Genomic DNA, 17,270 nt, shown 5'->3' with positions numbered 1-17,270 from the left:
GTTGAAGTTGTGGAAGCCGTATAATTTTGAAGCGAAGTTGATAATTGTTGAGATATCTTTCTTGTTGATAATTTTACATTCATTGTTATTATTGCTATTCGTGTACACGTTGTAGTGGAGCAGTGGGCTATTGTTGTGGAATATTGATATTGTTGATTGTTGGTAAGTTATGATATATGGGCACTTGTGATGCGAGTTTTTATTGTGATGTGATATTTACGCGCATGCGGCATTATAAGGCTTGGGGTTAATGTGCATATGGCGGTATTATGTGGGACTTATGTGTGTGTTGCTTGTAGGGGAAGTACGTGAAGCCACGCAACATCATAAGTTTCAAAACCTATTTCAAAATATAAGGCTCACGCAGAGGTATAAGGAAAGATTGTGATTGAGATTGTGAATTGTGAATACGAGGCGGTACCTCGGTTGTGATTCTTGATATATATACACGATGTGGTACCTCGATGGTGATTCTTATTATACACGAGGTGGTACCTCGTTGTGATTCTTGCTATTTTATTCTTCCTTGTTTTCTTTTACCAGTCATTGTCTATATATGATCATTGTCGTTCTCTTTAACTTATTTCTTATTGTTATTTCCGTGTTTACATGTCACGACCCAAAAATCGACATGTCGTAATTGCGCCTATCACAAAACTAGGCAAGATGACATTCACAATAAAACTAGGCATTCTGTATTTAAAATAAGATGAAACAAGTTTAACAGTAATAACTCTCATAAATAAACGATATAAACAACTGCGGCTCGAATACAATTTTCCCAAAATTCGGGTGTCACTGAGTACATGAGGATCTATATAATAACATAGTCTGAAACACCGTCTAGAAAGGTAGAACAACATAAGTAAAACTAAAAAATAGAGGAGGAGAGTCAAGGTCTGCGGACGTCAAAGCAGCTACCTCGATGATCTCCGAACAAACAAAAACTCCAAGATCAGCAACCACCATGTCCGTAAACACATGGATATGCACACGAAATGCAGGGTGTAGCATAAGTACAACTAACTCAATAAGTAACAAGTCTAACCTTTGGGCTGAAAGCAGTGACGAGCTCAAACAATACTGTAAAAGTATAGAGTTTAACAATACAGAAAATGTAGACATGCTTCCAGGTTTAACAGTTAAGTTCAACATAGATAAAAATATGCCAAGTGTGACTGATATGAGGAATATGACATCTCTATATCTATATGCCAATATGAATACCGTATGTGATGCAACACAATGAAAACCTCAAGTACTTACACTCTCAGAGTACTCAATCTGACTGTCTCAATTCCCGCTCGTCACACTCAGTCACTCAGCATTGTACGATATTTGTCGCGGCATGCAACCCGATCCACATATAGCCATAAGGCTTGTCGCGGCATGCAACCTGATCTACATATAGCCATAAGGCTTGTTGCGGCGTGCAATCCAATCCACATATAGTCATTAGGCTTGTTGCGGCGTGCAACCCGATCCACAAATCTCACTCACGGCAGGGCTCTTAGGCCCCAACTCAGTCATCAATCTCTCCAGTCTCTTGGGCTAACAAATCTCATGCCAACTAGACCAAACAATGATATAGGATACAACAATAATAGTAACGGAGACTGAGATATGATATGCAAATAATGGATGTGATTGAGTACAAAATTTCTATCTAAGTAAATAATTCAACAACATAAATGACTACAGTGAGTCTCAACAGGATAAACATATACCCTAACATGATTTCTAACATGAATTTGTAGCTCAATTACTCTAACACATAGAGATCACATGAATGGATACAAGGTCTGATGAATACACAGTACCACAAAACAACCGGATCAAAATTCTATGGTGCACTCCCACACCCCCGTCACCTAGCATGTGCGTCACCTCAACACAAATCACATAACACGTAATTCAGGGATTTGTACCCTCAGAACCAAGTTTAGAAGTGTTACTTACCTCAAACCGTGCAAATCTCTACTACAATAAGCCTTTGCCTTGCGTATCGGCCTTCAAACATCTCGAATCTAGCCACAAACAATTTGATACAATCAACACGAGCTATAGGAATCAATTCCATATGAAAATGCTAAGTTCTTAATCAAAAGTCAAAAAGTCAACCCCGGGCCCACGTCTCGAAATCCGATAAAAGTTATAAAATCCAAACAACATTCAACTACGAGTCCAACCATACCAAATTTACCAAATTTCGACACCAAATTGTCACTCAAATCCCCAAATTTTATTCTCCAATCCCTAGCCTAAAACTCCCAAAATTCAACCTAAAAAACACATACACTAGGTGGGAAATTTAATGGGTAAACAATATTATTGGATAAAAATGATCAAAAGTGGCTTACCTCAAGAAATCACTCGAAACCCCTCTCAAAAATCTCCTCAATACGAACTTGGAAAGTCCAAAAATGATTAAAACCTCAGAACCTTTCAACCTATATTCTGCTTAGTGCTTTCGCACCTGCGGGCCAAAACTCTGCACCTGTGATAAAACTCCCGCTCATGCGATAATGACTCTCTCACACTTATGACACACCCCAGCCCAGCCCAGCTCGGCTTTTGCGCCACATCAGTCACACCTACGGCAAATCCCCTCACAGGTGTGATCACACCAGAAGGCAGAAATCTAGCAATGCTTCAAGTCCAACTTTTTGATCTGTTAACCATCCGTAATCCACTCGAGGCCCCCGGGACCTTAACTAAATATACCAAAAAGTCCTAAAACACGATACGAACTTAGTCGAGGCCTCAAATCACATCAGACAACATCAAAAATATGAATCACATCCCAATTCAAGCCTAATGAAAACTAATGAATTCCAACTTCTACATTCGATGCCAAAATCTACCAAATCAAGTCCGATTGACCTCAAATTTTGCACACAAGTCATAAATGACACAGCGAGCCTATTCCAACTTCCGGAACCAAAATCTGAGCCTGAAAACCATAAAGTCAACTCTCGGTTAAACTTCTCAACTCTCCAAACTTCTAATTTTTCAACTTTCGCCATTTCAAGCCAAAATCACCTACGGACCTCCAAATCACTATATGGACACACTCCTAAGTCCAAAATAACCATACATAACTATCAGAACCATCAAAACTCCATTCCGGAGTCGTTTACACATAAGTCAACATTCGGTCAACTCTTTCAACTTAAACTTCTAACCTTGGAACTAAGTGTCCCAACGCATTCCGAAATATCCCCGGAACCAAACCAATTACCCCGGAAAGTCACATAATAGAAATTAAGCAAAGAATAAGCAATAAATGGGGAAATAGGGCTATAACACTCAAAACGACCGGTCGGGTCATTACATCCTCCCCCTGTAAAATAAACATTCGTCCTCGAACGGGTCTAGAATCATACCTGGAGTCTCAAATAGGCATGGATATCTGCTCTGCATCTCCCGCTTGGTCTCCCAAGTAGCCTCCTCGACTGACTGACCTCTCCACTGCACCTTCACTAGAGCTATATTCTTTGACCTCAACTTTTGAACTTACTAGTCCAAAATGGCCACTGGCTCCACATCATAAGCAAAATCACCATCCAACTGAACCGTGCTGAAATCCAAAACATAAGACGGATCACTGACATAATTCCGAAGCATAGAAACATGAAACACTTGGTGAACACTCGACAGACTAGGCAGAAATGCAAGCTTGTAAGCCACCTCTCCAATTCTCTCAAGCACCTCAAACGGGCCAATGCACCGAGGGCTCAACTTGCCCCTCTTCCTGAACCTTATAACACCCTTCATGTGTGAAACCTTGAGTAGTACCTTCTCTCCCACCGTGTAAGCAACATCGCAAACCCTTCGATCGACATAGCTATTATGTCTGGACTGCGCCGTGCAAAGCCGATCCTGAATCAATTTAACCTTGTCCAAAGCATCCTGAACCAAGTCAGTATCTAATAGCCTAGCCTTACCCAGCTCAAACCACCTACCAGAGACCAACATCGTCTCTCATACAAAGCCTTATACGGAGCCATATGAATGCTCGATTAGTAGTTGTTGTTGTTGGCAAACTCTACAAGCAGCAGAAACTGATCCCAAGAACTCCCAAAATTTATGACACAAGCATGTAGAATATCCTCCAATATCTGAATAGTGCGCTCGGACTGTCCATCCGTCTGAGGGTGAAATGTTGTACTCAACTCAACCTGTGTGCCTAACTCTCACTACACTGCTCTCCAAAATTGCGATATAAATTGTGTGCCCCGATCAGAAATGATGGATACCGGCACACCGTGAAGGCAAACAATCTCGAGGATGTAGATCTCAGCCAACCGCTCCAAAGAATAAGTAGTCCCAACTGGAATGAAATGTGCGGACTTGGTCAGCCAATCCATTATCACCCAAATAGCATCAAACATCCTCGAAGTCTGTGGGAGCCCAACTAGAAAATCCAGGGTGATATGCTCTTATTTCCACTCCGGAATCTCAAGCCTCTGAAGCAATCTGCCCGGTCTCTGATGCTCATATATCACCTGCTGGCAATTTAGGAACCAAGCTACAAATCCCACTATGTCTTTCTTCATCCTCCTCCGCCAATAGTGCTTCCTCAAGTCCTAATACATCTTTGCAGCACCAGGTTGAATGGAATACCGCGAACTGTGGGTCTCCTCAAGAATCAACTCACGTAGCCCATCCACATTGGGCACACAAATCTGACACTGCATCTGCAACACCCCATCATCTCCAATAGTAACATCCTTGGCATCACCGTGCTTAACTGTATCCTTAAGGACAGCCAAATAAGGATCATCATACTGACGCCCTCTGATGCGATCATATAAGGAAGACCGAGAAACCACACAAGCTAGAACTCGGGTGGGCTCTAAAACATCTAATCTCACGAACTGGTTGGCCGATGCCGGAACATTTGATGCAAGCGGTCTCTCACCAACATGAATAAATGCAAGGATACCCATACTCACCGCCTTTCTACTCAAGGCATCGACCACTATATTGGCCTTCCCGGGATGATACAAAATGATAATATCATGGTCTTTTAGCAGCTCCAACCATTTTCGCTGCCTCAAATTTAGATCCTTTTGTTTGAACAAGTGCTGGAGATTCTGATGATCCATAAATACCTCACAAAACACACCGTAGAGATAATTCCTACAAATCTTCAATGCATGAATGATGGCTGCCAACTCAAAATCATGAACATGGTAGTTCTTCTCATGACGCTTCACTGGTGCAAAGCATAAGCAACCACTCTATCCTCCTGCATCAAGACATGCCCAATACCAATCTGAGAAGCATCACAATATACTGAATAAGAGCCTGACGCTAAAGGCAAAACTAGAACTAGAGTTGTGGTCAAGGCAGTCTTGAGCTTCTGAAAGCTCTCCTCATACTCATCCGACTACCTGAATGGAGCACTCTTTTGGGTCAACCTGGTCAAAGGCACTATAATGGACGAGAAACCCTCTACAAAGCGAGGATAATACCTAGACAAGCCGAGAAAGCTCTGAATCTCAGTAGCTCAAGACGGTCTGGGCCAACTCCGAACCGCCTCTATCTTCTTTGGATCCACCTTAATCCCCTCACTGGACACCACGTGCCCCAAGAACGCCACCGAACTGAGCAAAAACTCACACTTGGAGAAATTGACAAAAAGCTTCTGCTCCCTCAACCTCTGAAGTACAATCCTCAAATATTGTGCATGCTCCTCTAGGCTACATGAGTACACCAGGATGTCATCAATGAATACTATGACAAATGAATCAAGATATGGCTGAAATACATTGCTCATCAGATACATGAATGTTGTTGGGGCATTGGTCAGCCCAAAAGACATCACAAAGAACTTATAGTGACCGTAGCGGGTCCTAAATACCATATTTAGAATATCCGAGTCCCGAATCTTCAACTGCTGATACCCAGACCTCAAATCAATCTTAGAGAACACCACGCTCCTTGAATCTAGTTAAATAGATCTCCAATGCATGGCAACGGATACTTGTTCTTGATTGTAACTTAGTTCAACTGCCTATAATCTATGCACATACGCATAGTACCATCCTTCTTCTTTACAAACAGAACCGGTGCACCCCAAGGCAACACACTAGGCCGAATAAACCCCTTATCAAGGAGCTCATGAAGTTGCTCTTTCAATTCCTTCAACTCAGCTAGTGCCATACGATATGGAGGAATAGAAATGGGCTGAGTGTCCGGCACCAAGTCAATACCAAAATCAATATCTCTGTCGGGTGGCATGCCCGGCAGGTCTTCAGGAAACATATCCAGAAAGTCTCGCACTACCGAGATAGAATCAATAGGAGTGCCATCCCTAAGATCTCTCACAAAGGCCAAATATGACAAACACCCCTTCCCAACTATCCGTTGGGCCTTCAAATATGAAATCACCCTACTGGGAACATAATCTAGAGAACCCATCCACTCGATCCTCGACAAACCTAGCATCACTAACGTCACAGTCTTAGCGTGATAATCCAGATTAGCATGACATTGAGGCAACCAATCCATACCCAAAATTACGAGAAATCAACTATACTAAGCAATAGGAGATCAATTCTAGTCTTCAATCACCCAATAGTCACTACACACGATCGATACACATGGTCCAAAACAATAGTATCGCCCACCGATATAGATACATGAACAGGTGAGACTAAGGGCTCACGGGGCATATCCAAATAATGAGCAAAATATGATGAGACATACGAATAAGTGGAACCATGGTTAAATAATATAGAAGCAACCCTATGGAGTACTGAGACAATACCTGCGATCACTGTGTCAGAAGCAACAACCTTTGGTCTGGCAGGAATAGCATAGATATGAGCTTTACCGCCACCCGATCGACCTCCCCCCTCTAGGGCGGCTCTAGTTGCCTAAGCCCCACCCCGAGTTGGCTGCGCGGGTGGTGAAGTGAGTGGTGCAGAAGTTGTATCCTGAACCCTCTACTTAACTGGACCTTCCAAGAGATGGGGATACTGCCTCCTAATATGACCAAGCTCCCCACACTCGTCGTAATCCCTATTCGTTAATCGTGGTGGTGACTAAATCGAACCCCGAGAACTAAAATAACCGGTAGAAGAACCTAGTGCAGATGAACCCTGAACTGAAGGAGCACGAGATGAACTCTGAGTTAGGAGAGCACTAAGAGATAACTGCCCAAGGCGAGCACTATACAAACCACAGCTCGCGGATGCACCACGATGAACCTGACGATCCATCTGAGCAGGCCTATAAGGACGACCTATGCTGTGGTGGGACTGACCCCCAGAAGAAACACCACTGAAACTACCCAAACCACGAGGCCTCATGGCCTCCCTCTCCTCAGTCTCCTGACTGCTGACCAACTCTAGCCGCTGAGCAATATGAACCACCTCATCAAACCTAGCACCTGATGCATTTTCCTAAGTCATAACAAAATGCAACTGATAGCTGAGGCCATCAATGAACCTCCTAATCCTCTACCTCTCAGTGGGAACCAACCAGATCGCATGATGAGCCAACTCTAAAAATCTCATCTCATACTGGGTCACAGACATGCCCTCTTGGCGTAGTTGCTCAAACTGCCTACACAAGTCCTCCCTGCGGGTCGGTGGCACAAACTTCTCCAAGAAGAGAATGGAGAACTCGTTCCATGAAAGTGATGCAGTATTGGCTGGCCTGCTCCACTCATAGGCCTCCCACCATCTAAAGGTTGCCCCCGTCAGCTGAAAAGTAGTAAATGAGACCCCACTAATTTCCAGAATACCCGCCGTACGAAGAATCCACTGGCACCTATCCAAGAAGTTCTGTGAAAACTTAGACTCAGCCCTACTGAATGTTGGAGGCTTGAGCCTCCCAAACCTCTCTAGTCTCTTCTGCTCCTCATCACTTATAATGAGACCTACCAGGGCCTGAGCAACTATAACCGGCTGGGCTGGTAGTACTGTAACGATCCGGTCGGTCGTTTTGAGTGTATTAGCCCCGATCCCCTATTTACTGCTTCCCCCATATATTTTTCTGCTTATGAGACTTACCGAGAGTTTTGTTGTGGTTTCAAAGTGATTTGGGACACTTAGTCCCTAAAACGGAAGCTTAAGTCTTAGAATTTTGACCGTAATTGGAAATGTGTGAAGACGACTCCAGAATAGAGTTTTGTCGATTCTGTTAGCTCTGTATGGTGATTCTGGACTTAGAAGCATGTCCGGACTGTAAATTGGAGGTCCGTAGCTGATTTAGGCTTGAATTGGCAAAAGTTAAATTTTTAGATATTTTGACCGGTAATGGACTTTTTGATATCGGGGTCGGATTCTGATTTCAGAGGTTGGAGTAGGTCCGTAATGTCAGTTATGACTTGTGTATAAAATTTGAGGTCAATCAGACGTGATTTGATAGGTTTCGACATCGGTTGTAGAAATTTAAAGTTTCAAGTTCATTAAGTTTAAATCAGAGGCTGATTCATGTTTTTAGCGTCGTTTGATGTGATTTGAGGGCTTTACTAAGTTCGTATGGTGTTATAGTACTTATTGGTATGTTTGGTTGAGGACCCAGAGGCCTCGGGTGAGTTTCGGATGCTTAACGGATCGAAATTGGACTTGTGTGAGTTGCTGAAGCTTTCAAGCTTCTTGTGTAATCACACCTGCGGTGGGGTGTCCGCATGTGCGGAAGGAGGAGCGCAGGTGCAAAAGTGAGGAGCATCGGCAGAGTCCGCAGGTGCGATGTTTTTCCCGCACCTGCGATAGCACAGATGCGGATCATAGGTCACAGGTGCGGAGGCAGATGGGAGTAAGTTGTTTCCGCACAAACGGACGCGCAGGTGCGAGCCCAGGTTCCGCAAGTGCGAAAATGCCTAGGCAGAACCTACTTAAGCGAGACTTTGAAATTTTGGCCATTTTCATCATTTTGAGCTCGGACTTTGGAGGTTCTTGAGAGGGTTTTTGAAGAGATTACTGAGGTAAGCTTCCTGTATTCATTTTTCTTCAATAATGATATTTCCCCACTGATTTCCCACCTAGTTGGTGTGTTTTTTAGGTAAAATTTGGGGGTTTGAGGCTAGGGATTTTGAGAGTGAATTTTGGGGATTTGAAGGGCCATTTGGTGCTGAATTTTAGTAAATTTGATATGGTTAGACTCGTGAGCGAATGCGTGTTCATATTTTGTAACTTTTACCCGATTCCGAGATATGGGCCCGAGTCGACTTTTTGGGGCGATTTTCTAGATTCTCGCTTTAGCTTTGATTTCATTAATTAGATTAATTTCTTATAGTTGTATGGTATGTAATTGATTTTGGCTAGATTTGGGCCATTCGGAGTCGGATATTCGTGGAAAAGGCATTGTTACCGATTGATTGAGCTTGGTTCGAGGCAAATGGATTGCCTAATCTTGTGTGGGGAAAATCCTCTTAGGATTTGGTACTGTTGTGATATGTGAGCGTCGTTTACGTGAGGTGACGAGTACGTACACGTGTTATTTGTTGTAAAATCCGATTTATTTTTACTGAGTAGCAACCTGTTTTCCTTTAATTTGAGTTATACCGTTTAAATGAGTATTAGTCTATTTTCATTCTTAATTGAGCTATTCCAATATGTGTAGTTTTCTTGTTTAGTCTAATATCGCATGTCTACGTGCTTTAACTGCTTATTTGAACTCTGTGAAGCATGCCTAGTTGATTTTCTGCTTTTCCTTATTCTTTATCAGTATAACTGTAGAAATCTTGCTATTAGATGTTGTATTTGTCGGTTTGAGTTGTGTGTTTACTTTTGAGACTACGAGGAGGTACCTCGGGAGTTCTCTCTGTATATTTACTTTTGAGACTACGAGGTGGTTTCTCGGGAGTTCTCCTTGCACATTTACTTTTGAGACTACGAGGCGGTTCCTCGGGAGTTCTCCCTGTATATTTACTTTTGAGACTACGAGGCGGTTCCTCGGAAGTTCTCCCTGCACATTTACTTTTGAGACTATAAGGCGGTTCCTCGGGAGTTCTCCCTACATATTTACTTTTGAGACTACGAGGCGGTACCTCAAGAGTTCTCCCTGTATATTTATTTTGGGACTACAAGACGGTATCTCGGGAGATCCCCTGCTGTTTATCCATATGTGTTGTATTGTTGCCTTGCTGTGTTTCCTTTTGTTAAATTCTAGTCTCTTATTATACTGTATATTCTCCTGCTTTATTTATTATATACCAGTGGCCCTGACCTGACCTCGTCACTACTCGATCGAGGTTAGGCTTGACACTTACTGGGTACCGTTGTGGTGTACTCATGCTACTTTTCTACACATATTTTTGTGTACAGATCCAGGTACTTCTTATCAGCCCCGCTACTAGTTGAGAGTGCTTGCTGTTGTACGGAGACTTCAAGGTACATCTTCCACGTCCGCAGACCTTAGAGTCCCCCTATATTCTCTCTTATGTCATTTACCTTCCGTACTTCTTTTGTTAGACTCTGGTGTATAGAGATACTAGTTTTTTTTTGTAACTTGTGACTTATGATGTTCCGAATTTTGGGAAGACTGTGTATTTATAGAGTATTGGTTATTGTACATGACGAGCATCATTGTTACTAGTTATTTAGTTATCCACTACTGTTAGTTTCCAAGTTTTACTTTCGTTTTGTTATTTTCCGCAATTTGTTAGGCTTACCTAGTCGTAGAGACTAGGTGCCGTCACGACATTATACGGAGGGAGTTTGGGTCATGACAAGTACCCCCGGTGTTTGAAGTCCCTGTACCACCTGCACTGGAGTACGGGAGGCAGAAGTCTGAGCACCTCCCCCGTCCTGAGAAGTGGTTGTTGCAGCTGGAACTGAAACTGCCTGAGCAAGGCTAGTGCAAACAGTCAATATCTGGGCCAGAGCCTCCTGAAGGCCTGGAATCACAATGGGCAGAGCTGGTGCCTGAGATGACCCCACTGGATCAACTACATCTTGAATCTGCTCCTGAGCTGGAGCAACTGGTGGGTCTACAGGTACTTCTCTAGCTGTTGTACGAGCTGCACCTCAGCCTCTACCGCGGCCTCGGCCTCTCGTGGATCTAGCTGGTGGTACTGGTGGCCGTTCACAAGGTCCAATAGCACGTTTTCTCACCATCTGTGAGAGAATAGAATAACAGAAGTTTAGTTCCCAGAATCAACAAATTTGCACGACAAGAATACAAGAAAGTGAAGTTTTCCTAAGGTTTCGGCAGCCTCTCGAAGATAAGTACAGACATCTTCGTACCGATCCGCAAGACTCTACTAAACCTTCTCATGACTCGTGAGACCTATGTAACCTATGCTCTAATACCAACTTATCATGACCCAAAACTCGACATGTCATGATGGCGCCTATCACAAAACTAGGCAAGCCGACATTCACAATAAAACTAGACATTTTGTATTAAAAATAAGATGAAACAATTTTAATAGTAATAACTCTCATAAATAGCTGGTATAAACAACCTGATCCACATATAGCCATAAATCTTGTTGCGGCATCCAACTTGATCCACATATAACCATAAGGATTGTTGCGACATGCAACTCGATCTATATATTTTTATAAGTCTTGTTGCGGTGTGCAACCCGATCCATAAATCTCACTCACAACACGGCTCTCAAGCCCCAACTCAGTCATCAATCTCTCCAATCTCTCGGGCTCACAAATCTCATGCCAATTAGCCCAAATAATGATATAGGATACAACAATAATAGTAACAGAGACTGAGATATGATATGCAAATAATGGATGTGACTGAGTACAAAATTTCCATCTAAGCAGTGAGTCTCAATAGGATAAACATATATCCTAATATGATTTCTAACATGAATCGGTAGCTTAATTACTCTAACACATAGAGATCACATGAATGGCTACAAGGTCTGATGACTACACAGTACCACGAAAATAACCGGATCAAAATTCTACGGTGCACGCCCACATGCCCGTCACCCAGCATGTGCGTCACCTCAACACCAATCACATAACACGTAATTTAAAGTAGTAGGTGTCTTGACCTGGCCTCGTCACTACTCTATTGAGGTTAGGCTTGATACTTACTCGGTACCGTTGTGGTGTACTCATACTATACTTCTGCATATTTTTGTACAGATCCAGGTACGTCTGCATATGCCAGTCGTTAGAGATAACATGTTAGCTACTTTAAGGAGACTTCAAGTTATGCATGCTCGGCATCCGCAGGCCTTGAAGTCACCTTCCCTTATTCTTATTTACTGTTGTATTTCCTTTTAGACAGTGATGCAGTAGATATTCTAGTTTTACTCTTTAGAACTTATGACTCTGTTCTACCGGTTTTGGGGAGTTTATTGTTGTTGAATCTATTTTCGAAAGTTTATATAAGTTATTCATCTTTGTTTTAGTATTTTGTTAAATATGTCTGTCAAGTTATTATTAATTATTAGGCTTACCTAGTTGTAGAGATTATGTGCTATCACGACATCCTTTGAAGAAAAATTAGGGTCGTGACAAATATCAAGTCAAATTCACGAATCTTCAAGTATAGGTAGTCCCCCTAGTGTTCGAGTTGTGAGTTATGAGAACTCGAATACTGAAATCATAATTTGGCAGTCCCCAATTTAATAGTTCCCTATAGGATAGCTAGTTCTGATGTTGATGGACTTTCAAATGGTACGGTTCCAAAAAAGGGACGACACTAGAGCTCTTTTTATCAAATATTTTTAACTCTAGACGGAAACTACGGAGGTTCTAATCGAGGATCATGCCATATTTTGATTTAAGCTAGTCATACTAGTTTTGATGAGTTTTCAATCTAGAGCCTTATTGTCGGAGTAATTTTCACATCTCCCTTTATGAATATCTCGTATCATATATTCTGTTTGTCTGGGTCATTGGTATTTAGCTTTGGGATCTTGAATATTCTCCAATATAATTCTCCTTCAACAAGGCAATATGGGGTGATGCGCACTCAAAGTTGTTGAGACGCATGCTTATCTTCGGATAAAGTACCATTCTGCAAGTAATCAATGAATTTATTATACAAATTCCAAATTAAATTAATAAATCTAATCTAATTTTCATTCTAATTGATGATAGATCAGGGATCTCCCGAATAAGGGATGACTCGATCCTGAGACTGTTTGATCCGAAAATGACATTTTTCAATAAGAGCCCGGAGTTATTTTTGGATTCACTATTTTTAGCAGTAGATCTGAGACCAGTGCATTTGGCTCGGCTTTCTCGGGCTGCATAGTTTCTTTGGATTTGATTGATCAAGAGTTAAGAATCACTCTTTAACTCAATATTTTTGGTTTGAGTCCCCGAGCTAATTCAAGTCATGTAACATATGTTTCACACTCGGTTTCATTGTTAATAATAAAATAACTTTTACGAATTGTCTAACTACTTTCCTGATAGATGTATTAAGCCTTATCCCTTACCTGGGACTTATAACATTTGTGGACCTAATCGTGTAGAAGGTCCAAATTTCGAGAATTATCCCAGAAGTAACATGTACTTGCTTTTCAGCCTCGGATAATATGTTCTAGCTAAAACTCAACCATAAAATTTGCTAAAACTTGTAATTTTATACCCGTACGTAGCTAATAAATAATATCAAATGTACTAAGTTCGACTATCCACTTAGATAGCCTTCCTGATAGTTCATGTTTATGCAGAATATTGCTTAATGAATATATAATGACTAGGGGAATTGGATGATATTGAATATAAAGCCATAGGTTTAGGACAACTATTATTAATGCCAACTTCTCAAAATGTGAATACCTAGTTTTTGTGTCTAAGAGTATTTTATAATAGATAGGACATTGTGTACCTTTGTCTTCTTGAACAAAGAATGTGCTTACTGAGACCTCCGAGACAGCTTAGTATACCAAAAATCATCCTCCTCCTCGGATTTTTGAATGCAATGGTGGGTTGATGTTAGCTAGAGAGTCCGGATAATTCGACTTTACGGACTAATCCGAGCTTTAGAAGTTTGATAAGTTCATGTTTTATTATTTGACTTTGATTTCTTCTTTTGCTTAACCATATTATAGGCCGGTCAATAGTGAGCATACATGTCATTACCTCTGGCAGTATATCTGTCATGTTGGCATAGGGGCAAGTAAAGTAATTTGCGTTAGCACGTAAAAATTCAATCGACTTTCCTTTAAGTTCAGGGTCGAGTCTCAGCCAACGTAAACTTTCCTATCCGGAAAGTCAATGATAGTTCTAGTTCTTTAGCATTTGATCTCGTGGATTTTGATTCTTTCGGTTCAATGATTATGTCGGAAAATATTTGTCTAATTGCCTATCTACATTCGAGCTTCCTTCAATTGAGGACCCTGTAGAATCTTGCAATGTAGCAAGTTGATTCATTACCTGTTCAGGAAGATCCGCAAATTTTTTCAGCCTATGAAAAAAGTCATGTATCTCTTTGCTCAGGCCTGGTTTTCAAATTTCTTCATACAGATTCAGATCTCCTAGGAATCACCTCCGTTGATCTTCGAGCATGTTTTTGACTTTTGATTGAACCTTCATGTCTTCCTATGTTCAATGCTTCGAATTATACCAATTGTAAATTTTATTTCTCAGCTCCGGGAAGGTTCGGTGTTGTTCTCCTAACTCCTTCGATCAGATTCAGAATCACCCTCGTTCGATTTTTGAGCCTATTTTCGGACATCCTATTAGTGTCAATTCGACTTACTATTCTTCTTCTGTTTGAAGTTCGGTGTTTCAATGGTTACGCATATCATTCTCGTGGGATGGTTGGGAATCCCGGAGGTGTTCTATCTGTTCGTTCTGTTCCTTGATTTGTTTCTGTAAGGTTACAACTAAATTTTACAAATCGAAAGGACCTGGTGTATCTGAACCTCCTGTTCCGAAACTGTTTGGTGTAGATCTGGTATAATCAGTTCTGGTACTAATAGTTACGTTATCAATATATCTAGTACCGATGTCCATTCTCTATTTTTCTTTGTTCATTACTTACCTATCATTATCATGGTTATTCTTCCATTTTTATTTTGCCTAGTAAAGCCATCTCCAACTCGGTTATCCTCAACTGTGTTGATTGGCAAATTTCGGCCATGATTTAGGTTTAAACTGAAAACAAGCGAAGATTAACAAAAAATTATTAGTATCTTTGGATGAATAGAAAATTTTCTTGAGTTTCTAGTAACAAAACTAAATAGTTTAACCCAAAAAATAATCTTCAAGGCCAAAGCAATTAATTTTATGTGATGGGCCACAAGCAACTGATTCGGTCCGAATGATATAAATATTCATTAATACAACATAATATAAAAATAAAAAATCAATTCAATGACAGATAATATAGTAAAAATAAAACAAGGAAGAAATAATTCTTATTGGATGATCCTTGATAGGATGATGAGTCAAGCAGAGCTTGAAAAGCCGAATTATGGCAAACTTAGGAGCAATTTGCTATGAATTATAATGTATAGAATTGCACAAAAAAAAATTAGATGATCACAATGGTGGTGAAGTGTGTCTATATATAAGACTAATTCTAGGCAATCACTCTTCTTGAATTATGGGTCTATTATGAGCATTTACTCAATTCATTTGTTACTTTTGGAACACTTATAACAGCTGAGTAAGTGGTGAAATTCCTTAACTGATGAGCTAATTCTATACATGTTGAGTCAATTCTATAGCTATTGAATCAATTATGTACCTGTTGATTTAATTCTATAACTGATTGTCTTGTTTTGCCTGTTATAACTACTTATTGCATTTATTGTATGTTACATATTGATTTGTAAGTGATGGCGTAATAATAGTAAATTCCATGTAATATGGGATTAATTGATTCTTTTCTCATTTGTAATTATGAGTTATTCTCCGTACCTGATCCATGGCTATTCTATGATGATCAATAGACTAATAGATACGGTACGAATATGTTTGGTCCCGAAGGTACTTCACATATCATCTTTATATGTCATTCTTTAGTTTTCTCATAACCTTGCTAGCATGTATCGCTATTTAATAGACCCACATGGCGAGTCTGTTTTTCACTAATACATTACTTATAATACTCTGATTTTTTTTTTTTATTTGTGTAGTCTTCAATATTATCATGCTAAAAAACATGTTTGGTAAATATTATTTATTCAAAATTTAGGAAAAAGTAAATACATCCACACCAGTTTAGCATTAATAGTCTGTTTGGCCAAGGTACAAAAATCATCTTATTTTGAGAAGTGTTTTTTTTTCTTAAAAGTGCTTTTCTCAAAAGTATTTTTGGTGAGAATCAGTTTGTGTTTAGCTAATTAATTTGAAAAATACTTTTGAGCGGCAATAGATATTTGTCCAAGCTTTTAAAAACTATTTCTAAGTGTATTTTTCTCAAAAGTGTTTTTCAAAAAAGTGTTGTTGGAGATAAGCTACTTTTTCTACTTCTCCAAAACTACTTCTGTTTCTCCTTAAAAGTACTTTTTTCCTTCCAAAAACTTAGCCAAACATTTCAACTTTGAAAAAAAAGGTACTTTTTTGAAGGAAAAAAAGTGTTTCTAGGATGGGAGAAGCTTGACCAAAACTTATAGCCTGTTTGGCCAAGCTGCAAAATTCAGCTTATTTTGAGAAGTATTTTTTCTCAATAGTGCTTTTCTCAAAAGTACTTTTGGTGAGAAGCATTTTGTGTTTGGCTAATTAATTTGAAAAGCACTTCTGAGCAGCAATTAGTGTTTGGTCAAGTTTTTAAAAACTGCTTCTAAGTGTTTTTCTCAAAAGTGCTTTCAAAAAAGTACTTTCGGAGAGAAGCTATTTTTTCTGTCAGTTTTTCTTCCAAAAGCTTGGCCAAACACTTCAACTTTGAAGAAAAAAAAAATTAGAATTGGAGAACTTTGATCAAACAGGTTACTAATTAATCAATTTCACTAAAGCGGATCTGCTCCCCACTAAACTACCTTAATGTGTAAAGGATCAAAAATGTAAAAGCAGAGTTGTGTGAAATGGCGAAGATTCGCGATAAGATTTGCTAATTAATTAATCTACTATGTCATCAGTCTAAACACAATCAAATCAAAGAGAATATTAATCTCTAGAAAATGTTAAAATAAGACTAGAAAAGAGAGTTTACACCCTATCTTATCTCAATCACCACAAAAATACCTTAGCCACCCAATCATCAGAAATAAATGCAAGAGTATGAAAAATAAAAGAAAAGAAAAGGTAAAAGAGAAAGCTTCTATCCAGCAAAATTCTCTTTATTCCTGCATATATAAAATTAGATGCTGCTATTTTAATAAGTGAAACTGGGAAAATATTTTTGTGGACAGAGGCGTTACAAACAAAACA

Source organism: Nicotiana tomentosiformis, chromosome 5 (assembly GCF_000390325.3).
Source record: "Nicotiana tomentosiformis chromosome 5, ASM39032v3, whole genome shotgun sequence".
NCBI lineage: Eukaryota > Viridiplantae > Streptophyta > Magnoliopsida > Solanales > Solanaceae > Nicotiana > Nicotiana tomentosiformis.
Note: the sequence above shows the minus strand (reverse complement) of the source record.